Raw genomic sequence first — 27183 nt, 5'->3', positions numbered from 1 at the left:
GTGTTTGTGGACTGCTTGTCAGTGGGAACCGATAATAAAAACACACATGTAGAGCTCTGCACATCTCTGGCCTTCATCATGCTCGAATGTAACAAGGAAGTATGTTTCCTGAGGACCCATTGTGTGCAGGTGTGGCACTGAATATTGCTGATGCAGAGGTCAGCTGGGGTGTCTATTTGTCTGGCCCTCATAGATCATATGCTGCCTCCTGGTGGTCCCAGGAGACCAACTTTGAGGTTAGAATTCTGCTTTTTACAGTGAGGGCTGGTTCTGACTCCTGAGAGGACTATTGTGCCACACCCCCGCCCCGGCCCCCTCCCCCAACTTACATTTGCTTTGGAGCCACAGAATTTTTGTGCAGGTAAGAAGATAGCTGTGCGTGAGGCAGCAGGTCTATAAATATTTTGAGCTCTGATGTTGAGGAAATTATTTATGAACCCAGGATGTCATAGATTTTTCTGAAGATGACCTCTGTGGGTGCGGGAAGAGGAGTCTGTGGGGGAAGTTGACCCGCTGCTTCTCAGTTGTTGACTTTCAGATTCCCAAGCCCTGACTGAGAGCTCCCTGCCAGTGCCTTTCAAACAGTGCCCAACAGGCTTAAGAAGTGGCTTCAAAGCCATTTATTTGCCAGAGGTCCTCAGCAAGCCAGCCATCTCGCTGACTACCTGCAGAGGCTTTATCATTCCTCAGGTGTCTTTGATAAGAAGTTACTCACATTTAAGAAGCCAAACCTTCATTCTGCTAGTGAATTTCCACCCCAGAAGCATTTCTAAAAACTTCCTCACCTGTGAATTTGCTGAGTAGAACCAGCTTTCTGAGTCTGGCTGTGCCTGCACAGTGTGGAAGGGAGGGAGGCTCAGCAGAAGCTCCCAGGATAGCCCCACCATGTCCCCACTCACTCTTCTCCTCCCTCTGCCTGTGCCCTGTCCCCTTTCACTGGAGCCCTGATCTCTGCCTCTTCCTGACCTTCCAGAATTTCCCAGTGGTGATTTGAATTTTATTTACCTAAAATCAAGTTTTGTGGCTCAGCTGGTAAAGAATCTACTTACAATGCGGGAGAGACCTGGGTTTGATTCCTGGGTTGGGACGATCCCCTGGGAGAAGGGAAAGGCTACCCACTCCAGTATTCTGGCCTAGAGAATTCCATGGACTGTGTAGTCCACGGAGTAACAAAGAGTTGGACACAACTGAGTGACATTCACTTTCACTTTTCATCAAGTTTTCATGATATACTGCTGTGGAGTGGTGCTGGAGTGACTGCGACCACCTGGATGTTGCTGCAAAAGCACACAGTGGCTGCCCGTGGAGTGAACCTCAGGTCTAGAGTGTGTCTCCCACCCTGCGTGTGTGTGCACAGTGGCTCAGTCATGTCTGACTCTCTGCAACCCCATGGACTGTAGCCCGCCAGGCTTCTCTGTCCATGGGGTTCTCCAGATAAGAATAGTGAAGTGCGTGCCATTTCCTACTCCAGGCATCTTCCTGACCCAAGGATCAAACCTGTGTCTCTTTGTGTTTCCTGCGTTGGCCACCACTGTGCCACCTGGGAAGATGCATACTGCCGTAAGATCCCGAAAAAGACTAAAATCTCGGGTCATTTGTTGTGCACAACAGAGTGTCCTTTTGCCTTAGTTGATGTTTTTTCATACTCGGTGAATTAGGGCCGTGCTTTTAATTAGCACCAGTGCCTCCCGAGTCGGACACCTCCAGCAGGGTTTGCCCAATGGATAAACAGTGATTCAAATAGTGTCAGAGACACAATTTGAATGAATACAATTTCAGAATTGAACCCTGTGAGGTTTTAGTCTTTCTTGGCATTTTACCACTTTGAGGACATCAAGTATGTATGAAGTCCATTTTTGTTTTTGCATGCTGTGAGTGTATGTGAATAAAACCCAAATCTTTATGGTTGGGGGAGAATTCTGGAACCTGACCCTGGTCCTCAGGATTCCCATGTGCTTCCAGAAACTATTGTCTGCTACTTAAGTCACTTCACAGGGACACACTCAGTAAATAGTGTAGGCCAGTCCCATGTCTCAGTTCTGCAGATCCATCAGTGAAGGGAACAGACACTCTATCTGTCCCTGCTTTTGTGGACCACACGTGTAGGATGAGGGCGTCAGAAGGTGAACACATATCTTAGGGAAATACGTGGTGTGTCAGAGAAGATTCAGCCAGGGGGCCAGGCTTTGGGGGAGCTGCGAGGTGAGGGCAGCAAAGAGGCTTAGAGAGAGTGGTTGCTGTGGGAAGTGAGGCCGCCAAGGAAATCCTTGCTCTGTCGGGTCTTCCCTGTCAGGGAGACCCTCAGCAGATGTGTCCAGTGCAGTTTCTTTACCAGGAAGGAATGGTCTGTGAGCACTCCCAGGCAAATAACTCGCAAAGTTGGCGTTGACGGGAGGTTGTGCAATCAGGCTCGCTGGCCGAGTCCCAGGCTGCCGGTCTGAAGGGCCCACGACTGTGTGCTCATTCCCGTGCCATCCAAAAATATTTTGTGACCTTGCTGGTTGGCAATTTTTTAAATGTTATTTTAAATCTCCAAAAAAGGGAAACATCAAAGTGCAGGCTGTCCACGGCTGCCCTTCTCGATGCACACAAACAGCTGCACAATACAATCGCCCATTGTGGCGCCCGATGCCAGCCGTTATAAATAGACCCGCGGCCCCACGTGAAACGCTCCCGAGGAAGGGCAAGTGCTCTCTTGATGAATGTGAGCCGCTGTTCCCATCGAAAGCCCTTCTCAGACATCAATATTATTTTATGTTTCACTGACTGAACTACAGGGACAGCAACTGTGTTTCTGCATAAGCCCTGCGTTGTTTAACTCTTTCCAGTCCTCTCATATCTCTGTGCTGTGTGTGGTGTGATTCATGGCTGGGAATGCCCAGCTGTTAAATATCGTGTTCATTCCCACATTTTCACCCTTATTCTAGGAAGTTTTTATTGTAGTTTACTTGTAACATGTCAGAATGTCTAAAACTGGCTGTCAGTAATCTAGAAGTCAGTTTGTCTCTTAAGAAAAAATAAATACAGCACACACTTCTGACAGTCTCCACTCTTCCAGAGCAGATTAAGAGCAGCTCATAGAGTCATAAAGAAACAGTGCTTATGTGGTGTGTGGCATAAGGTACTATGCCATAGTCACTCAGCTGAGATAGGAATATGTCAAATGCTTTACCTTAATTATGTAAATATGGTAAGGGAGATCTTAGTATTGTTTGCAAAGCCATTGTACATATTCTTGGAGTCATATAGTCACTCCCCAGGCTCCTACAATAAAGTGCCACTTGTACAGTGCTAGAGGCCAGAAGTCCAGAGCCAGGGCGTAGGCAGTTGGTTCCTTCTGGAGGTTCAGGAGAACCCATCCCAGGAGTGTCACCTGGCTCCTGGGCCCACTGACCATTCTGGGTGCTCCCTGGTGGTACATGCAACATTCTCCATCTTCACATGGCTTACTCTGGGTCTCCGTGTGTTCTCTTCTGTCCCTTGTAAGGACACTCATCGGAATTAGGGCCCATCCAAATCCAGTGTGATTTCACCTTGAACCTTATGTGATTACTTATAATCACATCTGCAAACACTTTGTTTTCAAATAAGCCCATGTCCTGAGGTTCTGGTGGACATGAATCGGGGGGACACTTTTCAGCCCACTACAGGGAGCTTGCATTCAACATGCATTGTTTGAGCACCTACTATTTGAGCATTTACAAGACCCTAAATGTGACGTGGGGAAGGGGTTCAGAGGTACGCGACATAGCCTTTCTCTTAGGGGATGGTGATGTCCTAGTCTCCACTCTTGGCATCGATGATCAAATGTCATTGATTAGCATTTCCAGTTAGAAGGGCACCACTGACACACGTTTTTGTCCAGTGGGTCAGCCTGAGTGGGTCGTCTTAAGAGCTGTGCCCAGTGGCTGTGACCAGAACTGCGTGGTTGGGGTCTCGGGTCCATTGAAGCCCTTAGCCCAGATTCCCTAAATGTTAATGTTCTGCCACATTTGTCTCTCTCCAAACCACATACACACATTCTTTTTTTTTCCCTCTCTGACCCATTTGGGAACAGATTGCTCAAGAGTCCCTAGAGTCCCTAAACACTTCCTTGTATACTTTTTTCTTTTTATTTATTTATGGCTGCTCTGGGTCTTTGCTCCTGCACACAGGCTTTCTCCAGTTGCGACAAGTGAGGGGTGCTCTCTAGTTGTCGTGTGTGGGTTTCTCATTGTGTTGGCTTCTGTTGTTGTGGAACATGGGCTCTAGGGTGTATGGGCTTCAGGAGTTGCAGCTTATGGGCTTAGTTGCCCCAAGGTATGTGGGATCTTCCCAGACTAGCCATGTCCCCTGTGTGGGCAGGTGGATTCTCGACATCTGGACCAGGGAAGTCCCTTCCCTGTGTATTTCTTAAAGACAAGGACACATCATGTGTAGTTATTGTACACCCACCACACTGTCACCATACCCTTCGCAGCCCCCCTTCACACTTGTCACTTATCCAGTCATTTCTTGTACAGGCCCAGGAGCCAGTCTAAGCTCATACATTACATCACCTGTCATGGCTCTTCAGTCACCTTCAATCTGAAACAGTTCCCTGTCTCTGTTCCATGACCTTGACATTTTTGAAGAGAACAGGCCAGTTACTTTGGCAGAATGTCCCTCAGTTTGGTTTTGTCTGTGTTCCCTCATGATGGAATTCAGGTTGTACCTTTTTGGCAGGGCTGCAGAAGTGGGGCTGTGTCCTCCTAAGTGTGTCAGTGGAAGGGCACACAATTTTGATTTGTCCCATCTCCAGAGATGTTAGTTAGGGGTTATCATTGGTTGAGAAGGTGTCTGCCAGGTTTCTTCGCTACAAAATTAATTAGCATTTTGTAATTATTGAATAACTACTTGAGGAGAAATATTTTGAGGCTGTGTAAGGCTGTGAGACTGTCTTTCATTCAGCTTTTACCCACTAGTTCCAGCATCCTTTGATGAGTCTTACCTGAATCAACTGGTGCAGTGGTGGCTGAATGGCAATTTTCTAATCACATGGTTTATCTTGCATTTGTTGGTTGATGTCCCTCCGTAAGGTGAAGCCTTATTCCTTCTTCACTCCCTCTCTTTCCAGCAGCAGACTCGCAGATCTTAACTTTATTCATTGGGTTATAATCCTTTCTGTCACCGTCTGCTCTGACCTTGCGATTGTCCCAGATTTGGCCAGTGGGAGCCACTGTGTCCTTTTGACATGTCTGCGTCATTCCTGGAGTACATCCTTCCTCTTCTGGCACAACACACTCAGGTGGATCCTGGTCTTTCTTTTCCCCAGCCTTGGAATCAGTCATTTCTCCAAGAAGCTCTGGTTCCTTTGAGAAGAAAATAGTTTTCAGAAACCAAGTTCTGAGTGCAGTGTATGTGCATTGCTACTGGGACAGTATCGGGGGTGGGGGGCTTCCCTAGTGGCTCAGCAGTAAAGAATCCACTTGCCAGTGCCGGAGATGTGGGAGACACAGGTTTGATCCCTAGGCTGGGAAGATCCCCTGGAGGAGGAAATGGCAATCCACTCTAGTATTCTTGCCTGGGAAATCCCATAGACAGAGGAGCCTGGCGGGCTATAGTCCATGGGGCTGCAAAGGGTTGGGCATGGCTGAGCAACTAGCACACACACACGGGGGCATTGTGGCAACTAGGCCTTTTCATTGGATATAATTAGGGAACTTGTGCAGGTGCGAACTCCCCTCCAAACATGTGCGTCAGGATGCACATGTTATAGATGCCTGTGCGCACACACATTTCTGGCTCTTTGTCTACTGAGGTGGCTGTAAGAGCCACAGTGTTCACGCCACAGTTACCGCTCAGGTCTCACGGCTCACCTCCTCTTTCCCCATTTCCCTGGTCCTCCCTCTCTTCTCCCATCATCTGTGACGCATTTGCTCGGTCAGTCCCTCGTATATAACCAGTCTCACAGACAGGTTCATCTAGACCTTGGCACTTACTCCCCTGCCCAGGACCCACCTGTGCCTCCAGTACTGAGCAGACTCCTCCAGCCTGTGTCAGCAAGCAGTACATAAACTTTTAGGTCTAACTCTTGCCTGAAAAAGACATTCTGTTCGTCTAGGGACATTCTTTATAGTGGTTTCCTGAACAGAACGTTTCTAGCATAAAGTCAGCAAAAGGTCTTTATTGGTATTTGTGTCTTGTGCTTAGTTGCTCAGTCGTGTCTGACTCTTTGCGATCCCTTGGACTGTAGCCCTCCAGGCTCCTCTGTCCATGGATTACTCAGGCAAGAATACTGGAATGGGTTGCCATGCCTTTTCCAGGGCATCTTCCAGACCCAGGGATCAAACCTGGGACCTGCTTTGCAGGCAGATTCTTTACCATCTGAACCACCAGGGAAGCCCAGTCAAGCCCAAAGATGCTGACACTTGGGAGAATCAGCTGGTGCTGCCGATGAGGGGCCCGTGGAGATGACAGCACCCTGGCAGAGCTGGGTTGAAGTGTGGGCTGGGTTTCCTGGAGCATCAGAGGAAAATTCTGTCTGCACTCAGCTTAACCACAGAAGTAGCTCAGAGAGTTACTGCAGAGATTCCAGTGACTGTTTTTGAGGATGATCTGGAAGAAAATGTCCAGTGTTTTGTTAGCTGGTATCCTTGAGCTTGGCTTGGGCCTGATAGGGTCAAGAACGCCTGGTGGTGCTCAACTCCAGCGGAGTGCCTGGGCCTGGCTGAGTGGTCAGCTGGGTGCTTGCTCTCAGCGGTGCCCTCATGGCAGGGAACACCTGGAGCTGTATGTCCCTGGTCCCTTCTTGTGGCCCAGGTTTGGTTCTGCTCAGCTGTGGGAGGTGGGAGAGCAGGTGGCCCTGAGTAGGCCATGGCATTGGGAGCAGACCCGTGGTGGGTGGCACGCCGGCAGCGGCTGTCTGGCGGCTCCCATTGGTAACGCCTTGTGGTGAGTGCTGCCTCCTCCCGACCTTTGCTCTCCCTGTCCCCGCTTCCGTGTATTTGAACCTTTCTGATCTGGGATTACTGTTCCTTATCGGATTCATAGCTGACAAAGGCCCCTTGGTCGTTTCGAGTCCTGATGGCCCCGGGGAGTTTCTGGTCACTTGCTTGGGCTTCAAGTCATGATCTGGAGACCAGGGGCTTCCTCTGATGGGGACAGTGTTGGGTTTTATCCCGTGAGTGACCGGAAGCCCTGCCCACATAGCTCCTTGAGAGCCCCAGGGTTGTGAGTGGTCTGGGAGCTGGAGCGGCCCTGCTGGAGGTGGAGGGTGGCCAGTGTAAATGATGGGAAACCAGCATCACCGAACACGCACCCTGTGCTGGACACCGAGTCACGCTCTGAAGAAGAGAGGGTGGTGAATGACGACACGTGTTCCTCACTTCAGGGAATTCCCACTGTATCTCGAAAGGACAGAGGTGGGCCCTTGGAAGGCAGGGGTTGGGCTGTGGCCACAGCCCTGTGGCTCCCATTTTGGTCTTCCTCTGCAGGTGGGGCGAGGTGCCAGCCTGAGCCGTGCTTGAAAGCATGCTGACGTTTCTTTCACCTTTTCAAATCATAGGAGGTAGTGTTGCGTTATTCTTAGGTAGGTTTTAATAGCTCAGTTTTCATAGTGAACTCCATCTTGGCATTGTACCACCATTTGTTGAAAAAAGAGAAGTTGCATAAGCTACAGAAGGGCAAGAACATGACAGAAAGATGAACTGCTGTGTGTCTTAGTAAGAGTGTATAACTCACTGAGGATGGTTCTTCAGCGTTGAACAAAGAGGTAATTGAGATTTGAACAATGTGCAGTCACTCTCCTTTAATAGAGACTTCATTCTAGTCTTATTAGTGTTATCTCCTTTTAAAATGGCAGTGCAAATACAACTTTAAAGGAGTATTTTTGATTAATTAAATCTCTTTTTACGTCTATCTGACAGTTTCTGATTGTCACGTGTTTCCTTTTCCCTGAAAAATGGCAGGGAATAAAAACCCACGTAAAGATCTCTGCTTGGCGTGCTTCCCAGCCTCAGACCTGATTCCGCCCAGGAGGAGCTTGGTGGAGAACTGAGTCCTCCCTTGGGGCCGAGGGGAGGACGGCCTTACAGATCCAAGTGGGTCAGGGTGGGGCGGAGGAGCACAGAAGTATGACTTGAGAGCCGCTGCCGCCACGAGGCCCCCTTGTCATCTAGTGAGAGGTCCAGGGGGAGGTTAGATGGATCTGCAGTTTAAACAATGGCAGACATACCAGGGGATGCGAGTTTATCACAGAACCAAGGTCTGTTTCTCTTGTATTCTGAGCGTATACTGTATGGTTTTCAGACACTGTCAGCAAAGTCTGTGCGTAACCCTGGACCCATCTCCCACGCCACTGATCAGGAAAGCAGGCCGTCTGCCAGTCCTGGAACCTGCGTGTGTGCAGTGTTGAAAGCTAAGAATGAAAGATGTCTAAATGCTATTTATGTTTAAAGAAGTGTGTGTTGGAGGGGGTAGGACTGTGGTTACCTGGCTGCTCTCACACGGAAACTCTCCTGCTCAGAGCAACTTCTCAGTTTCCCGCAGGCAAAGCTGTAAAGACCTGTGATTGTACACACCCATGTCATCTCCCTTTCCATCCTGAGTGGACACCGGTGTCTCAGGGGCCACACAGAATTTAGTTGCTTGCAAAGAAAGCCTCTTTGTCAATCCAGTTCCCCACTCCCCTCCACACAACAAAAAAACAACCCTGAAGATGTTTTTACATAGTGACTTTGTAACAGATATATAAATCCCCTGGTCTTTAACTGGAGAGAAATACTACCTTGATAAGGAGACTAGTAAAGAATCTTGGTTTAAGACTATGTACACTGATGACTTGCCTGGAATTTTTAGAGACTCTTAATTTCTTTCCAGCTCTGCTAGAGAGAGCAAAGTACTAGATTTAAGTGAAAGGACACTAGAACAGTTAACTTCAACCCTGTTCCATGAAGTATAGGCATCTAACATGGCCTTGGAAATAACCACTAGCGCTGTCCTTTAAAATTGATTCCTTCTGCATGAGTGGAAACATTGTTGGTTTCTCCCTTTATATCTTTAGTGCTTAAAATACACATGCACTGTGAACACACACAAGCAACAAAGTTGCCTGGCTGATACAATTTTGTCCTTATTTACAAAGCTAATATAAACAATGTAGCGGTGCTCACACATGGCTCTTCACAAAGTATATCTATAAACATAACCATGGGAAATACAGGAAAACCTATGTGCTTTGGTTCAGGCTTTTGGCCACTTCATGCAAAGAGTTGACTCATTGGAAAAGACCCTGATGCTGGGAGGGATTGGGAGCAGGAGGAGAAGGGGCTGACAGAGGATGAGATGGCTGGATGGCATCACCGACTCGATGGACATGAGTTTGGGTGAACTCCAGGAGTTGGTGATGGACAGGGAGGCCTGGCGTGCTGCGATTCATGGGGTCGCAAAGAGTCGGACACGACTGAGCGACTGAACTGAAACCCTGCCGCTTACTACTAAGGGTGACCTTGGACAGTTACCTAAAGCTTTAGCCTCAGTTTCATCATTCAAATGGATCACAAAGTCATAAGAATTTTCAAAGCTAGTTATTATCTGAGGTCCTTTTCCTCTCTAACATTAAGCAAGAAAATTAGAAAGCAAAATTGTTTGGCTCTTCCTTATATAAAAGAGCACAAACTGCTTATTCTTTTTTTTTTTTTTTTTAATTTATTTATTTGGCTGCGCCAGGTCTTAGTTGTGGCACGTGGGATCTCTTTTTGGTTGTGGTATGTGCGATCTAGTTCCCTGACCAGGGACTGAACCTGGGCCCCCAGCATTGGGAACATCGAGTCTTAGCCACTGGACCCCCAGAGAAGTCCCCAAACTGCTTCTTCTTACTTAGGCTTTGATATTTTCTCAGTAACCATTTTATTTTGGTTTTATTTCTGTTCTCAGCTTCCCCTCAAATATTGTCAAAGGGTCTAAAAGATGGAACTGGGCTCTTCAATTCAGGGCTCTGTTCAGAGTCACTTATAAAGATTTATAATTTGTATTCATGCCCATAAATTAAGAAGATTGTATTAATTTATAGGAGTTTATGCTAACAAATGTTTATTGTGTGGTTGCTTCGTGAACAATGCAGAGCCAGCGCAGTGTCAGAGAATTTATAGTTGGTTAGGGCAGCTGGGAGCCAGTCACTGGAATGCTGGGAGAGGAGTGTTTGTCTGGGGAGAGACAGATTGTTCCTGGGATGATAGAGGCGGGATGGAGAGTTCACCCGCCTGGCCGAAGGGCTGGAGTGGCCTCCGATGAGGTCCTGGAAGATTGGTAGGACTTAGATGCCCGCTCAATCTAGCGATTGTATTTAAATATATTAAGGTTCAGAAGTGACAGTCTCCGTGCTTCACACAGATCAGCTTTCTAACCTGGGATCTGTGACTAGCCAGAGACAAAGCTGATTTCCATGAAAAACAGCTGCATACCTCTGTTTCCAGAATTAAATGCAGTATGTTTGTTGACATTGAGCTGTGCTGTTGCTGGTGGCTACATTGTTAACAGTTTGATAACATAGGTTTATGAGAAAGACCAAGTCTCTAAAACAGGTCTTACTCTCCAGGAGCCGTGTTTTAGATTTCCTTTTGTCTTGGACAAAATAGCCTGCATCAGATCATTAATTTTATTAGTTTTATAAATCCTTTTTACAAAGATTTAGTAAAAGGCGTTTTGTAGTTTAGATGATTCTAGTTAAACTGTCTTTTTTATTTTTCTTTAAGGGAGAAACTGAGATCCGTAGAACCTCTGTGTCCTGACCTAGGTCACACAGGTTTTTTAGCAACACTGTTAATGTGCTCCTTTGTACAATGAGCAGAAGTTCTAGGGGAAGAATCAAAGACTCCAAATTATCAAGAGAGAATGAGATTTTGATTTTGTTCTGTTGGTACATTCCTTTTCTTACGATACTTTGTCTGTATATAAAATTATAAGATAATCTAAAAATAGTGTGGCGGAGTCCTACATTTTTTCCTTTTTATTTTTAAAAATGAATTCAGGGACTTCCCTAGCCATCCAGTGGTTAAGACTCCAAGCTTCTAACGCAGCAGTGTGGATTTGATCCCTCGTTGGGGAACTAAGATCCATAAGCTGTGTGGTATGGCCAAAAAATAAAAATAAAATGAATTCAGATAAATAAAAACAAAAGGAAACTTTAAACTTATGAATCATCAGCTTTTCCTTTACACATCATTTTCTTTTTTTGGTACTTGCACAGCAGTAAAATGATAGAATATGAAGATGGAATTTGCTAGTACTTCGTGATTTCAGAGTTATACGCTGTTGCAGTCAAGTGTTCCTTGAATCTGGCAATAAATCTAAAAATTTAGATAAGAGTCTAGCCATTTAGAAGGAAAAAATATGGATAGAAACATAGAGAATGGTAAGTAGAGGCAGCTCCCTTGTTGGTGAGAGTGAGGTCCTCATGGAACCCTCTGTCCTTGGAGAAGTATGATGACATTGCTGGTCTTTAATGCTCCGTATGTGATTTTGCTCTCTGAGCCTTTATTTTCTGCCTTATCTTACTTGGTCTTTTCCATCCTGACGTTCTGGATGGATATTTACCTCCAGCTTAAACCTGGACCTGGTGGTTAAGTACTACCCCTACCAACCCCCCTACCTGTCTCTATTGGTGGCAGGATTATTTCACGTATCTCATCGGAAAATCAAATGAGGTAATGGAAATGAAAAGTACTACACAGGTATAGTTATTAAAGACAATTCAATCAGCAGGTGAAAGGCTTGTTTTAATACTTTAACCGGGAATCAATATCTTGCACTCAGTAGCCACTCCTTAAATGTTTGCTTAATTGAATGTCATTTTAATGAGCAGTTCCTTTTCAAGGAAGGAACCAGGAATCTGATAGCACCCAGCAACTTCACCAGGCATTTGTCTTCAAAGCAGAGATTTGAAGAGCAGGAGAGTATCACCTTGTAACTTGCCTGCTCCTGCCAAAGAGGCTTTCTTGGTTAAGAAAGAATGAAAAAAGAGAGAGAGAAAGCCTCAGCAATGAGACAACAGACCACCGTAGTCTGTGCTAAGTGCACCGCCTAAGGTCATGAACCTAGATTCTCTTTGGAGGAGAGGGTGAGCGTGGTTTTGGCTGTAAGAGGGATGGTTGCATTACATCAGGTGGAAGCCCAATTTTACCATTGACTTCATTAATTGTGGTTAAAAAGAGGTGCACGTTGGCACTTCCCCGGTGGTCCAGTGGTTAGCACTCTGCACATCCATTGCAGGGGGCACAGGTTCGATTCCTGGTTGGGAACTAACATCCTGCATGCCACGCAGTGCACACACACACACACACACACACAGAATGTGTATATATGGGTGCCAAGCCGACAGTGGACTATGGTGGACTCATGTGTCAGCTTGGCTAAGTTGGATCTCTGCGTATGCAGCTTGGGCCATAAGAGGCAATCTGCACAGGCTCTGGAAGGAAGAGGTGAAGCAGCGGGCACACTCTTTTCACATCCCCAGTCAGTGCAGGGCCTGAAGCGTGTGGTCCTGACCTGCTGGCTGCCCTGGTCAGTGGGGCAGGAGGTCCTCTGACACCCAAGCATCTTTGGTTGGTCCTCCCATCCGCACTCGTGATAACCAACTTTTCTGTGTCTTCATCCACACTGTTGACCAAACAGTAACATGACTTTCTAACAGGTCGGCATCAGGGGCACAGCTCTCCGTACTCTTTCAGGCTGCAGATTGCAGATATCCTGCATGACAGTAGCGGAAACAAACGTTTCCTGAGTGCTTACTACATGCCAGGCATTTTCCATACATTATTTTAATCCTCACAACTGTCCTGTAAGCTTGCAACCTTTATTGCTCCAGTTCTACAAATGAGTAAACTGGAGCAAGAGTGTTAAACAACAGGCAGTTTCAAGGTGGGAGAACTGGTACCTAAAGCCAAACAGCCTGATGCTAGAACTAGCATTCTCAGATTCCAGAGTGGTGTGTACCCGCCAGAGCCCGTTCCTTCACACGGGATGCTTTCGGCCGCATTCTCTGGGCGAGGTGGTTCGGCCAGCTTATTACCATGTGCCGCCACTGTCCTCTTTCACATGAAGATGGTCTTTGGTCAAAGCCTTGTGTGATGTCTGTATGTGCCCAGCATGACCCTCAGCCCTCTGAGTGTATTTACTCGTGTAATTCTCAGAACAACCCAGTCAAGTAGGTGGTATTACGTCCTTTCAGATGAAGACACAGAGGCATGAGTCCTTTGCTTGAGACGCCACAGGCTGCACGTAGAGAGTTCCGAACCCAAGCAACTTGGCGCTGGAGTCTGTGAGCTGAAATGGAACACAGGTACTGTTGTCACTTGTCGGAAGTGACTTCACTGAGAGGCTATGGAGGGTTCCTCCATCTGTGTGTGGAGAGGGTTTGTCCTCAACATGGAATCATGCGGGTTTAGCTCTCCAGTTAATTCATCTACTGACTAACTCGTTTGGAGTTAAATTCCAAGGCAGCTGTAAACAATAAACATTTTGTTTCTAGTTATCTTCATAGCACTGTCCGGAGAAGAGAATTAAGAACCAAAACCTATGAGAGTTTTAAATATTTTTGCTAAGTTTTTATTTGCGATTTATGGGAAAATGACTTGCTAGGAAACAATTTTGTTTCATTAAAAAAAAAAAAACCCACCATCTTGCAATACCTTTAATAAATCATCCTTCAGTGTAAGTTAGGTGTGTTTTCATAGCAACCAAATTGTGAGAACATTTGGCAGTGAAGAGGCAGTAATGCTATTATGATCGTGTAACCACGCCAGCAGCTGCCACGCCAGATGCGGCTACGCGGTGAGGCCTGCAGAGGCCGTGGAGCTGGAGCTGAATGACCGAGCTGGTCTCTCTTCGTCCTGCTTGATTATAATTGCTTTTCTCACACTGCAGACACAGCTCTACTCTGCTCAGTCTCTTTGTTCTTTCATAAAACCACAGCTTTGTAAAAATCATGAAACAACACAGCTACAGAAGACTGCATAAAATACACCTATGACCTGATTAAAGTGTCCACCCTGTGTTTCTGGACCAAGTTAAAAAAGAGAGCTCTGCCACTGCCCATGTGCCCCCAACGTCTCTCATCCTGCCAGAAATAACTGTGGTGTTGCCCTCTCCTGGGGCCACCTCTTTTCTTTGTGGTTTTCTTACCAAGTGTGTGTGTGTGTGCTAAGTCGCTTCAGTTGTGTCCAGCTCTTTGTGACCCTGTGAACTATAGCCCACCAGCCTCCTCTGTCCATGGGATTTCCCAGGCAAGAATACCAGAATTCCAGAATTTCCCATTTCTTCCTCCAGGGGATCACTTCCAACAAGTCACTTCCTGACCCAGGGATCAAACCTCAGTCTCTTATGTCTCCTGCATTGGCAGGTGGAGATTCTTTATCACTAAGGCCATCTGGGAAGCCCTTTCTTACCAAGAGTGCCTCTGTAAACACCTTGATTTGGTTGTTTGGTTTTGCCAGATTTTTAGTTCCCTTTTGCTTTCCCCCCAATTTTTATTTTGAAAAATTTCAGACCCACAGAGAAGTTGAAAGAATAGTGTAGTGAACATTAGTTTGCCCTTCTCCTGGATTCACCAACTCAACATTTTACCAAATTTGTTTTCTTTTGCTCTATAAAGGTATGTATGTGTATATTTATGCAAACAGGTATATCTATATGTCCTTTATATATGTGTATATATGCACTCTCTTTATATGTATCTGTGTGTGTGTGTATATCTCCTCTTTATTCTTTCCTGAGCCACTGAACCATTTGAGAATAAGTTGCAGTCATTATGACCCTGCCCCCTTAAATTCCTTAGCATGTGTCTCCTAAGGACGAGGACTTTCTCCTGCATAGAAAGACTTACCACATCAAGAAATGTTAACATTAACATAGTGCTCCAGGCAGATGTGGTGTTCACCATCAGTTGTCCCCAGTTATTCTGTGCTAGCTTTCAGAGCTTTTCTTACTTCCATCCAGGGTCCAGTCAGGGATTGGACTGTTCACTGCATTAGTTCCACATCTGTGTAGCCTCCTTTGACCCAGAACTATTTCCTAGCCTTTATTGTTTCTAATGATATTGGCATTTTTGAAGATTTTGGATGCCTGTTTTTAAAAACAGACTTCCATGTTGATGTCTAATTTGCATAAATAAAAATGCATGACTTGTAAGCGTACATTTGAAGAATTATCACAAAGTGGACCTGTCTGCACAACCAGCACCCAGAAGAGATGGAATGCTTCCAGCCCCCCTGAACCTCCCTTTGTGCGCCCCTCAGTACTGCTCACTCTTCCTCCTGCAGGGACCTCACCCTGACTTCTGGCCCCATCAGCTGGTTTTGCCTGCGTTTGCATTTCATACAGACGGGATCTGCAGGATGCCCTCTGCTGGGGCTGTTCCGTCACTCCACAGTATGCTTCCGGGGCTCATCCCTGTTGGACCATCCAGACGTTCATCGTGGTTGTTGTCTGTCCACCCTCACTGCTATGACGTGCTCTCTGGGTCTGTACTGCCATCTGTGTCTGTCCTGTTGATGGACATGTGGATGGTCCATCCTGACTCCTGCTGAACTTCTGCAAACATGTCTGTGCTGTGTCCTGGAGACACTTGCATGCACTTCTTTTTGGTAAATAGTCATCCAGGAGTGGGAGTCTTGTGTCATAGAATATGAGTATCTTCAATTTTAATAGACAGTTGACACCCAACTGCGAATTTACTGATTTTTTTTCTCCCACCAGTAGCTCCTGTTGCCCCATGTCTTCACGGGCACTGTCAGTCAGTCTGGCTCTAGCTACTGTGGTTGGTGTGTGGAGTTTCTGTTGGGAGCTTTAATCTGTGAGTCCCTGATTTGGTTCGCGTTTCCCTGGTTGAGTGCCTTTTCTTACGTCAGCCAGCCATCTGGTTTTGTTCTTTTGTCAAGTGTGTACTTGAGTAGCTTGCCCATTTTCCATGGAGTGCTCTGGTTTTGTTTGGTTTGGTTTTCTTATTGATTTTTAGAAGCTCTTTATATTCAGGCTACTTGTCCTTTGTCAGTGATATATGAGACAAATGCTTTCTCCCACTATGGTCTTGCCTTTTACTATGAAATTGCCATTTTTAGAGATCACAGTGATCAAATTCTGGCAGTTTCACGTGGTTCAATCTAGTATGAATTAAAAAAAATATTTATTTGGATGTGTTGGGTCTTAGTTGTGGCACACAAGATCTTTGTTGTAGTACTTGGGCTCAGTAGTTGAGGTGCACAGGCTCAGTTGCCCCATGGCATTTGGGATCCTATTTTTCCACTACCAAGAATCGAAACTATGTCTCCTGTATTGCAAGGTGGATTCTTTTTTAAAAAAATTATTTATTTTTTAATTGAAGGATAATTGCTTTATAGAATGCAAGGTGGATTCTTAACCACTGGACCACCAGAGAAGTCCCAGCTCATGGAGTTAGTGTGCATTTCCTAAGCGGCTGATAATATTCAGTAGCTTTCCATGTGCGTATTTACCAGCCGAGAACACTGAGGGTGGCTGAAAAGGAAGCAAGAGATATCCACTCAGAGCTTAGCACTGTTCTTGAAAAGGCCATCCTTTCCCCATGCTCTGCCGTGTTGCTTTTGTCATAAATTGTGTCCATATGTGTGAGTCTGTTTCTGAACACTTTGCCCTTTCCTCTACCAATATTTGTCTGCCCCTGTGTTGATACTCTACTTAACTGATGTAGACCTGTTGTAAGACCTGTTGAATTCCTGTAAAACAAGCCTTCCCCCTTGTTTTCCTTCAGGTCATGTTGTAGAAATGGAATCATATAGTAGATGATCTTTTGTGACTGTCTTCTTTCATTTAGCGTAAGATTCAAGGTTCATCCATGGTGTAGCATGGATCAAAACTCCATTCCTGTTTGTGGCTGAATGTTTTATTGTGTGTCTAGACCATCAGTTGATGGACTTTGGGGTTGTTTCCATTTGGGGCTTTTATGAATAATGCTGTTATGATATTAGTACACAGGTGTTTGTGTGGACACGTGTGTCATTTCTCTTGGTGTAGAATCACTGGGAGCTCAATATTTAGCATTTTGAAGAACTGCCAGCGTGTTTTCCACAGCGGCTGCCCCATTTTACTTTCCCACCAGCAGTGTATAAAGACTGCAGTCTCTCTTCATCTCTGCCAGCACTTGTTACTGTGTGTCTTTTAAATTATAGTCATCCTAACAGGTGTGATGTGATAGCTCATTGTGGTTCTGATTTGCGTTCTCCTGACGGCTAATGATGTTGAGCATCTTTTTATGTGCTTTACTGGTCATTTGTATCTCTTCTTTGGAGAAATGTCTATTCAGACCCTTTTGCCTTTACAGAAAATAGATTATTTGTTGTTTCGGCGTTGACTATGAGAGTCCTTTGCACACATCACCTCCGGTCATCCACAGCCCATCATACTAGTCCCCTCTCCAGTCGCCTCTTACTCTACCTTCAGATAGGCTTCAGGTTGTCAGTTGGCGAATTAGCATGTCAGCTCGTCTGTTCACGCCTTCATTTCTATATTTATTCGTCAGGTACTTAAGTGTGTCACCGGTGCCTTTGCTCTTTCTTTGCCCTCGAGTGCTGTCCTGAGAGAGCCAGCCCCCGCTGCTGTTTGTCTGGCTGGTAGCACTGTCACCTTCATGACCCCTTGAGAGCATGTATGCCAGCCTGAACCCGACATGACATCCTCACAGCCACAGCCAAACCTTGAGAGTCCTGCGCCCGCTCCTGCTCCCTTCCCAAAAAGCCTACAAAAGGTTACATCTAGTTGGTTCTTCTTCCTTTTACAGAAGACTTTTGCCTCCTCCTGGTAATTCCCTAGCCCCTTCACTTGACTTATGGGTTCTGTCTTCTCTCCCCTTTTCAGCAGCATTGCTCCTTGAGCTGCCTTCATTTCCCCGCACCTTTAACCTCCCCACTCTCCTGGACCACCCCATCAGCCAGAGCTTTCTCGAGTGCCTCCGCCCTGCACAAATCCCCGCCAGAATGCCACATGACCCCAGTTCTTTGCCACACGTCATGACCACACTTCTCTGAAGGATTGACATGTGCTTTCCACCCTCAGCCCACCGAGTCTAACCACTCAGGTGCATCCCGGCTTGGCATGGTGCTGCCAGTCTCCATGCTGCCCACCCCAGGATGGCTTTTCAGCACTCACCTCACACACTGGTAATGCTCAAAATTCTCCAAGCCAGGCTTCAGCAATACGTGAACCATGAACTTCCAGATCTTCAAGCTGAATTTAGAAAAGGCAGAGGAACCAGAGATCAAATTGCCAACATCTGCTGGATCATCGAAAAAGCAAGAGAGTTCCAGAAAAACATCTATTTCTGCTTTATTGACTATGCCAAAGCCTTTGACTGTGTGGATCACAATACACTGTGGAAAATTCTGAAAGAGATGGGAATACAGACCACCTGACCTGCCTCTTGAGAAATCTATATGCAGGTCAGGAAGCAACAGTTAGAACTGGACATGGAACAACAGACTGGTTCCAAATAGGAAAAGGAGTACGTCAAGGCTGTATATTGTCACCCTGCTTATTTAACTTATATGCAGAGTAATCATGAGAAACGCTGGGCTGGAGGAAGCACAAGCTGGAATCAAGATTGCTGGGAGAAATATCAATAACCTCAGATATGCAGATGACATCACCCTTATGGCAGAAAATGAAGAGGAACTAAAAAGCCTCTTGATGAAAGTGAAAGAGGAGAGTGAAAAAGTTGGCTTAAAGCTCAACATTCAGAAAACGAAGATCATGGCATCCGGTCCCATCACTTCATGGGAAATAGATGGGGAAACAGTGGGAACAGTGTCAGACTTTATTTTTTGGGGCTCCAAAATCACTGCAGATGGTGACTGCAGCCATGAAATGAAAAGATGCTTATAGCTTGGACGGAAAGTTGTGACCAACCTAGACAGCATATTCAAAAGCAGAGACATTACTTTGCCAACAAAGGTCTGTCTAGTCAAGGCTATGGTTTTTCCAGTAGTCATGTATGGATGTGAGAGTTGGACTGTGAAGAAAGCTGAGTGCCAAAGAATTGATGCTTGTGAACTGTGGTGCTGGAGAAGACTCTTGAGAGTCCCTTGCACTGCAGGGAGATCCAACCAGTCCATTCTGAAGGAGATCAGTCCTGGGTGTTCTTTGGAAGGAATGATGCTAAAGCTGAAACTCCAGTAGTTTGGCCACCTCATGTGAAGAGTTGACTCATTGGAAAAGACTCTGATGCTGGGAGGGATTGGGGGCAGGAGGAGAAGGGAACGATAGAGGATGAGATGGCTGGATGGCATCATGGACTCGATGGATGTGAGTTTGAGTGAACTCTGGGAGTTGGTGATGGACAGGGAGGCCTGGCGTGCTGCGATTCATGGGATTGCAAAGAGTCGGATATGACTGAGCGACTGAACTGAACTGACAGAGTGGCCTGTTCCTTCTTCTGGCTTGGCTTCCTCAAGAATCCTGTTTGTCTGACTGTCATCTTGGACTTCTTTGCTGGACTCCCTCCCCTACCACTTCTTGACTCAGAGGTCCTCAGGCTCCCTTCCCAGCCCCTCCTTTCTCGTCATCCTCTCCATGGGTGTAGCAGGGACATCCCATCTCTGGTCTGGATCTCCCCTCTGATTGGGATGTTGTGACTGCCTCGTTGACGTCCTCACTGGGGGATTTTGCAAGTGTCTTACAATTAAAGAGTCCAGAACTGAGCTTCTGATCTTACCCCTCAAACCTGTGCCTACCCCGGTTTTCCTCAGCCATTGAGTAGGGTGGAACACGGGGAGTCGGCCTTGTTCCCCTTCCTCACCCCCATGTCCAGCCTGTTGGTTCTGCCTGGAACTTGTTTCATGAATCTGCCTGTTTCCACCCAGCGGTGACCCCAGGCCAGGGGGTCTTTGCTTGGGTCACAGCAGTAATGTCAGGGTGAGCCACTGCTGGCTCTCGATACCTTCCAGGCATTCACCCGTCCCAGCCAGCCAGGATCTGGGTAGGGTCTTGGAGCAAAAATCAGATCGAGCATTGGTGACATTTCATTTGAATAAAGTCTGTAGTCCAGTTAGCAAAATTATACCAATGTTGATTTCCTTTTCTTGATTATTGGTCTGTATTTTTAAAAATTAATTTATTTTAATTGGAGGATAATTACTTTACAATATTGTGATGGTTTTTGCCATACATCAACATGAATTGGCCATTGGTATTCATGCGTCTCCCAGTCCTGGACCCCTCTCCCACCTCCCTCCTCTTGTTCTATGTTTGACGTTGCACAATAAGATAGTAACACTGGGACAAGAGGGGTGAGGAATAAAAGGGAACTCCTAGTTCTTTTTGTAACTTTTCTGTATTGTCTAAAATTATTTCAAACTGAAAGTTTTTTAAAATGAAAATAAAAACAGGGAAAACTGGGCTGTGTGCATCCGCACTTAAAACTCCGCCGAGGTCTCCATGCGCTGGCTCAGGGTGCGCCCGCTGGGTCCAACCCTGCCCGGGGGTCCAGCCTCACCCAGGCCACACTCCTCCCTTACCCTGTTCGAGTGAGGAGCAGCTGATTGTTTATCCTTCACTCCCAGATCCAGGGGGTCAGGGACAATGGTCTCTCCTGCACGCAGTTTTGTCATTAGCATTCGCCTGGCATATAGTGGGTGCTCAGATAGAATCAGTAGACAAGTGGCTTCTTGTTCCTGTTCGGAGCAAGTACAGTACTTTCAGTGCTTTGTTCTGTCTCCACTTGATTTTCATGCCATGTAAATGAACCACTGCTGCAGGGGTGCGGTCAGCTCCTGCCGCGTTTGGATGCCTTGTGTGCCAGGCCTCCAGGCCAGTGCTGTCAGTCCTCAGATGAGTAAGGGAGAGGCCATGTACGGTATTAAGAGCCTTTGTCGTGGGCCTTGCCTCATGCTTGGCAGATCTCAGGAGCTCATTATTTGCTGACGGAGTGAGGAGGATAAGTTCAGAATCTTTTCCTTTTAAAATTGCTGCCGATACGCATGTACACGCACACACACACACACATTATATGTACAATGATGTAATAGACGCATATGCAGCATTGTGGAATTTTTCAGTTTTTTTTTAATATCCTTTCAGCTGGTTCTCTCTTGGCAGGGGGAGGTTTGGAAAAAGAACTGCAGGACTTCTGGCAGCTTGTGGGGCAGGGGCCCTGCTGTGGCCTGGCACCCACTTTCCTGGACATTCCCTGCTGTGTCCCAAGGTGGCTTGACACAAGGCCATGTGGTGGGAGATAGGTAGAAGTGTGGCTGACGATCTTGGTGGTGACGGTTGCATATTGTCCATGAATTTATTTTTATTCAGGAAGATAAAGAGGACACTGCAAAGGAAGTATATAGTAGAAATGGGATAACACAGGGCCATTGGGGTGGATCGGATTGAGAACCATCTGGTCTCTGGAAGGTGTCAGTATGGGTCCTCAGGGAACTTAAAGTATTTCAGAGGATCCAGTGGGAATGCTGTTTCATGATGATTCCAGATGAAGCTCAGCTTTATGCTGGGACCTGGGACTTGCCCTTGGCGTGGAGGTCCCTTCCCTCGGTACCTGGCAGAATCTGGGCCTGACTCTTGGTGACCCCAGAGTTTCTGGGCTGTGATGGGGGACCAGATATTTTCACCAAGTTTGCACCAGAAAGGAACACCATGCAGGTCAGCCAGCTGCAGGGGTGAGTTTCTTGATCACTGTGGGCAGCTGCCTTGTGAGAGCAGAGGCAAGGGTGGGGTCTCCAGGGCTCACCCCGCCCTCCCGTCACAGGTGATGTCATGGCCCCCTGGGACCCTTGATCCCTTGGATGCCAGTGGACATTTGGACAGCAGGTGACAGGACAGAGGGGACCCGGGAGGAAAAGAAAGAGGGGAGGTTGGCCGAGGTGACCGGTCAGTTTACCTGCTTCACAAGTTGCCTGGGGTTGCAGGGGCCGGTCAGCAACACGGCTCACTAGACGCCTTCTCCTGCCTGGCCTTGGCCGCTTGTGACAAACCCATTAGCAACATGGCCGCGTGCCTAATTCAACATTCAGGCCGGTGCAGTCAGAGAAGCCACCCCCCGCCGGATGGTCATTTGTTCAGGGGCGTGTTTTACTACATGTGTTGCTTTTAATGAGTGTGAAGGATCACCGAGCTCAGTGTTCGTTTTACAAACTGCTTTTAGGAACCCTGAAGCAAATTTCCAAGCTCTCCTATTTCCTTATTCTTAAAGATTGCCTACCATTTTGTTTGCTTTCAATTTCTGTCTCTATATGTATCTGTTTCTACCGTGCTTTTCCAATTTGCCTTTGCTGCTCTTAGTGTGGAGGGTAATGTGCCCCTTGTCTTTGCTACTAAATGTCATCTATAAAAAAGTTCATACTGGTTTCACATTTAGTTTTCCTCTTTTCTCTAGCCATTTTTTTTTTTTAATCTTATACCTCTTCTGTAGTTAATAAAGATCAGGAGTTTTCTGTTGCCAGTTCATTCTGCTTCTCTAATAAGGAAGTGTCTAGATCTTCATTGTTCAGTGTGGTAGTAGCGAGCCGCACGTAGCTGTCTATAATTTATAATGAGAGAACATTAGAAATTTAGTTTTTCACTCATGTAGCCACATTTTGAGTGCTTCGTGGCTTGTGACTGCTGAACCAATGGCTGTAGGACATTTCCTTTGTCAGAGACTGTTCTCTTGGACTGCCAGGGGTACCTTCTTACCCCAGTAGTGCTCTTCCTGTATTATCTCATCAACCCCCTGAAAGCCTCTTCAGTTTTCTGGGACTTTTTCCTCCTGTTCCTCCCAGCCCAGCTGTGTGTGGCTGAAGGGTGGAAGGCACACGACCTTACTCTGTAGCAGTCCCAGGGGGTCTCTGAACCAGGGAGACGGAGTTGTCACCCCTCAGCCTCCTTAAGTCACAGTCTGAGGCACTCTGTGTTCCTCTCATTTCTCTAGTTTCTTTTTTTCTGTTTCAGTATGGTTTTGTGGTGCCTGGCTTGCCATCTTAGCTGAGTTGGATTTCTTTGACTTTTGGGGGGCAACTTCCATTCTTGAGCTCCTCTCCTGATTTTTTTTTCTTTTAACTAGTTCCGTTTCTTTTCACAAGTTCCATTTCTTTCTTAAATGTATATTTATGATGCATTATTTGAATCAGTGGCATTTTTGCATTCGATATATCTTTATTGGTTTATCATATTTCTCTTATTTTTAACAGAACACAGGATTTATCATTGGTATTAATGTAATACTTAGAGATTTTCTTTATTGAATAATGATGTATTTATCCAGTGGGACATTTCATAGTATTGAAAATAAATGAATGTGGATCACATGTATCAGTATGGAGGACTCTCAAACATATTGCTGCACCAAAAAAAAAAAAAAAAGGCAACTTTTAGAAGAATACTTGTAAAATAATATCATTTAGGTGAAGGCATAAAAAAAATATATTAACTCTGAGTATTGTTAGCATTACATATATACTTAGTGAAAACCTAAAGAAACACTTGAGGAGGAGCCCCTGACCGTGGCGTTCAGGATGGTTCTATGCTCTGCTGGGGGGAGGAATCAGGTGGGGAAGGCCTGCAGGGAACCTGGATGCTGCAGACGACCCTGTGCTCCTTGGACTGGAGGGACTGCAAGTCTTCAGCCTGCTTTTCCTTACATGTTTCTATGTCTGAGAAATTTTACCATAAACTCAAAACCTGGTGCTTATTTAAAATATATGTAAATAAGAAAAAATCTAATATGGCTTTAGGTACATTTCTGTGTGTTTTTCTTTCCTTAAATTTTTTCAGCTTTATTGAGGTAAAATTGACGAATAAAATTGTAAGATATGTAAAGTATAAATTGTGATTTGATATATGAATATGTTGTGAAAGGATTCCCCTGTCTAGTTAATTAGCACGTTCATCATCTCATGTATTTATCTTTTGTGTTTGTGTATAAGAGAACATTTACGTTCTAGTCACTTAGTAGATTTCAATTATATAATATGGTATTGTCAGCTGTGGTCACCACAGTTTACGTTAGCTCCTCAAACTGTATTTCTGTATTTTTAACATAGTGATTTAGCTGTTAGTTTCATGTTTGACTCGTTGTGACTCCACAGGCTGTAGCCCACCAGGCTCTCTCTGTTCATGGGATTTCCCAGGTGGGAAACTGGAGTGGGTTGCCCTTTCCTTCTTTGGAGGATCTCCCCAACCCAGGACTTGAACATGTGTCTCCTGCATTGGCAGGTGGATTCCTTACTACCGAGCTACCCAGAAAGCCCATTTTTTGGTGGTGTTGGGAATAACACATTTTTCTTTCCTGTGACGCCAGCTGCTCTTTATGCCTCCTCTTGTCCAGGAACTCAGCTGTGGTGTTTTGGGCCAGCGCCTCTACAGCATAGGGACCTGCTTGCTGGAGTGTCTGCCCCTGCTCCCCAGAAAGTCTGAGCCTCTGGCCTTCTGCCCGGGTCTGCCTCTCCTTTAGTAAAGCCCCACTCTCCACCCTTAGACGAGGGGACTTGTCAAGGTCCATCCACCCTTCTTGGGCATGAGAGGTTGTTTGCTGCAGTGCCAGGCCACATTTTTATGTAGGTCGCATCTTTGCATGTCCATGTGCCCCCTGCATTGTCCCTCGACCTCTTCTCACAGATGGGCACTTACTACTCCCTGCCTTGGTTTCACTTCCAGTTTGCCTCTGGGAGAGTCTACAGCATAGCTGTGATTTTCTTGAGGCAGGAATTATAGTGGGAGGCTAGCATGGGAGAAGGAACCCCTGGCCGGTGATCCCCCACCCCGTGGAGGGGTGTGCTCTTGACCTCTCTTCTGTTGCCCAGAAATACTTTTCAGGTTATCAAGAACAGACCACACAAACACAGCTGAGAAAGATCTAAGAAAGGAAGACCACCTCTAGTGCTGAAGTGAAATCAGAGAAGCCGGAGACGTCCAAGACGATATTGCTTCCTGATCAGGAAGTAGAGATTGGGGTTTCCCAGTTCTGGGCTTGCGCAAGTCTGCCTCTGGCAAGAAAATGCCATCTGGGAAACCGTTTCTGGCAGCATTCCAGCTGGTATGCAAAACACTCATCGAAAGAGAGAAAACTTTGATGTGACCTGAAAACTGGTTGACTTGGAAAGTGAGGACACTCGCAGCAGGCGTGTGACTGTGCTGGAAGTGTGATCTGGGAGTTTGCCAGAGGCTGCATAAACATTCCCACGAAGGAACAGGTGGAGACGGCACATGCCATCGCTCCTAGGAAAGGCTAGTCAGGAGTGGCAAGAACTGTGGGGTTTTGTTTTTGCATAAGATGAAGTCTCCAGGTGAGGGAGGGTGAAGCTGTCAGCGTTGCCTTCCGTCCCAGCTGTAGATGCTCCCAGGAAATGTCTCAGTGGTGGCTCCCCTGCCTCTGCAGATGAAGGTCCTGGTGGGTGAGAGGGGAGCGGCAGTGCTGGGGGGCTGGCAGAACCCTGCCGTCTGCCACAGCTTGGCGAGGCTGTAGCCCCGCTGCTCGGGCAGGCTTGCTGTGCAGCGCGGTGAGCACTTGTCGTCTGATGGGTGTTGCGTCAGTGGTCTGGGAAGACAACCTGAGTGTCAGCCCAGCTCTTCTGGACTGGCCTGTAGAAGTGAATGTTGCAAATTTGCTGATTCTTGGAGATATCTCGTGAAGGTCAAACTTCTGTTGTGTTTTGTTTAATCTCTCTCAGACTTCTGAACTCTTGCCATGTTGAATTTTTAGTTCTTCAAGGCTGTTTAGCCTTATTTCTTATTTATATGTTTTTCCACCCTAGCTCTACTGTGTTATCTACTTCCAAGCCTTTCTTTGTAATATTTTTCTTTCACCTGCTACTGCCCGCTCCTTTACCTTGAATTCCCAAGGGCAGTGTATTTCTTACTGACTTTTTTTTTTTTTCATTTCTCCTTCAAATCTCAGGACTGTTGCATCTTAATGTTTGTGTAGGTTTTGTTTTTTAAAAAAGAAGCAGCCTCATTGAGGTGTAATTAACATACTGTACAGTACACACTTCCAAAGTATACAGGGCAACCGGCACCACCATCTAACTTTAGAATGTTTTCATCATTTCCCCCAAAAGGAACCCTGGCCCATTAACAGTCGTTCCCCATCCCTCAACCCCCAGACCTCTGGCTACCACTAGGCTGCTTTCTGTGGCTTTGCCTATTCTGGGCAATTCACATCAGTGGGACTATGTCAGACGCAGCCTTTTGTGTCTAGCTTCTTTCTCTTAGTGTCCTATAGCTTTATTTCCATTTCAATATATTCCCCTTTGGGGGTTTTATTTTTCAATTATTTAGCTTATTCCCAGATCTTAAATTAAATCTCTATTATTCATTTTCTAGAACTTATCTTCCATTATCTGTGTTCTGTGTGCAAATCTGCAACTCTTAAAATTAATTTTTAAACTATTAGTTTAACTATTAAGTTAAAATCTTAAAATTAGCTAGTATTTCTCAGGTCTCCAGGGGGAAGAGTACAGTCTGTGTCTCCTGTAACTGCCACAGACGTGACCCGACATGCTTGCCTATGTCTGATGGCCACTCAGGGTCACCATTAGGTGAATAACAGTTCATTAGTTGTCAGTTCGTCTTAGTTCCTGACACCTTTCCTTCTAGCTGTCTTGTTTCGCAGTCGCTTCTGATTGTTAAATTCTGTCATATGCAGTATTCCGGAATAGTTACCATAGACCCTCACTTTCCTTTTGTTTTCTGACTGTAACTATGCCTTTTGTCACTGGTGAGCCTCCTGCCAGCACAGACTTGACTGCATGTGATTCTTTCTTCTTGTCGGTGGTCTCTGTCCTCCCCTCACCCCCTCACTGCCAGCTTCCCGTCCTCCCGTTTAACTCTTCGTGAGCATTACTGCATGCCCTTCCTCGGTCCACTCTGACTTCCTCTTGAGTGTTCCTGGAGCTGCCCCAAGGGGAAGCACTGACTCCTTTAATCCTCGCATCAGCCCTGTGAAGTGGGTCATCATTAGGTGACTTGTATTTCCATTTTAGGTCACGGTTTTCATCTGCACTGTTGTGAACACTGGAGCAGTCCTTTTTCTTATCCATTCCTTTCAACACTCAGCCCAGGTCCCTGCCCTCAGTAGGTTACTCAATAAATATTTTGTTTGCTGGGTAAGTGAATGTGAGAATGAGCCAATGAATGAGAGATGGTTAGTACCCAGCGGACTGTTTCCATAAAGAGCCAAATGCTGTCTTTCAAAGAAGTCATTTTGTAGCTTTTGAAGAC

General features: G+C 46.1%; 1 protein-coding gene and 1 long non-coding RNA gene across 2 annotated transcripts in view; one reads left to right on the top strand and one right to left on the bottom strand.

Annotated features, from left to right (window-relative positions):
- ADCY9 (adenylate cyclase 9) overlaps positions 1-27183 on the top strand; it is a 111088-nt gene that overhangs the window by 35213 nt on the left and 48692 nt on the right. The gene's annotated exons all lie outside the window — the stretch shown is intronic.
- LOC132658524 (uncharacterized) lies at positions 18371-22014 on the bottom strand. The gene is made up of 2 exons (XR_009598296.1): positions 21869-22014; positions 18371-21301 (listed from the first exon to the last, which is right to left on the bottom strand). It is a non-coding gene; the product is annotated as an uncharacterized LOC132658524 (long non-coding RNA).

Source organism: Ovis aries, chromosome 24 (genome assembly GCF_016772045.2).
Source record: "Ovis aries strain OAR_USU_Benz2616 breed Rambouillet chromosome 24, ARS-UI_Ramb_v3.0, whole genome shotgun sequence".
NCBI lineage: Eukaryota > Metazoa > Chordata > Mammalia > Artiodactyla > Bovidae > Ovis > Ovis aries.
The sequence above is the reverse complement of the archived record's forward strand: the minus strand, read 5'-3'. Positions and strand labels throughout refer to the sequence as shown.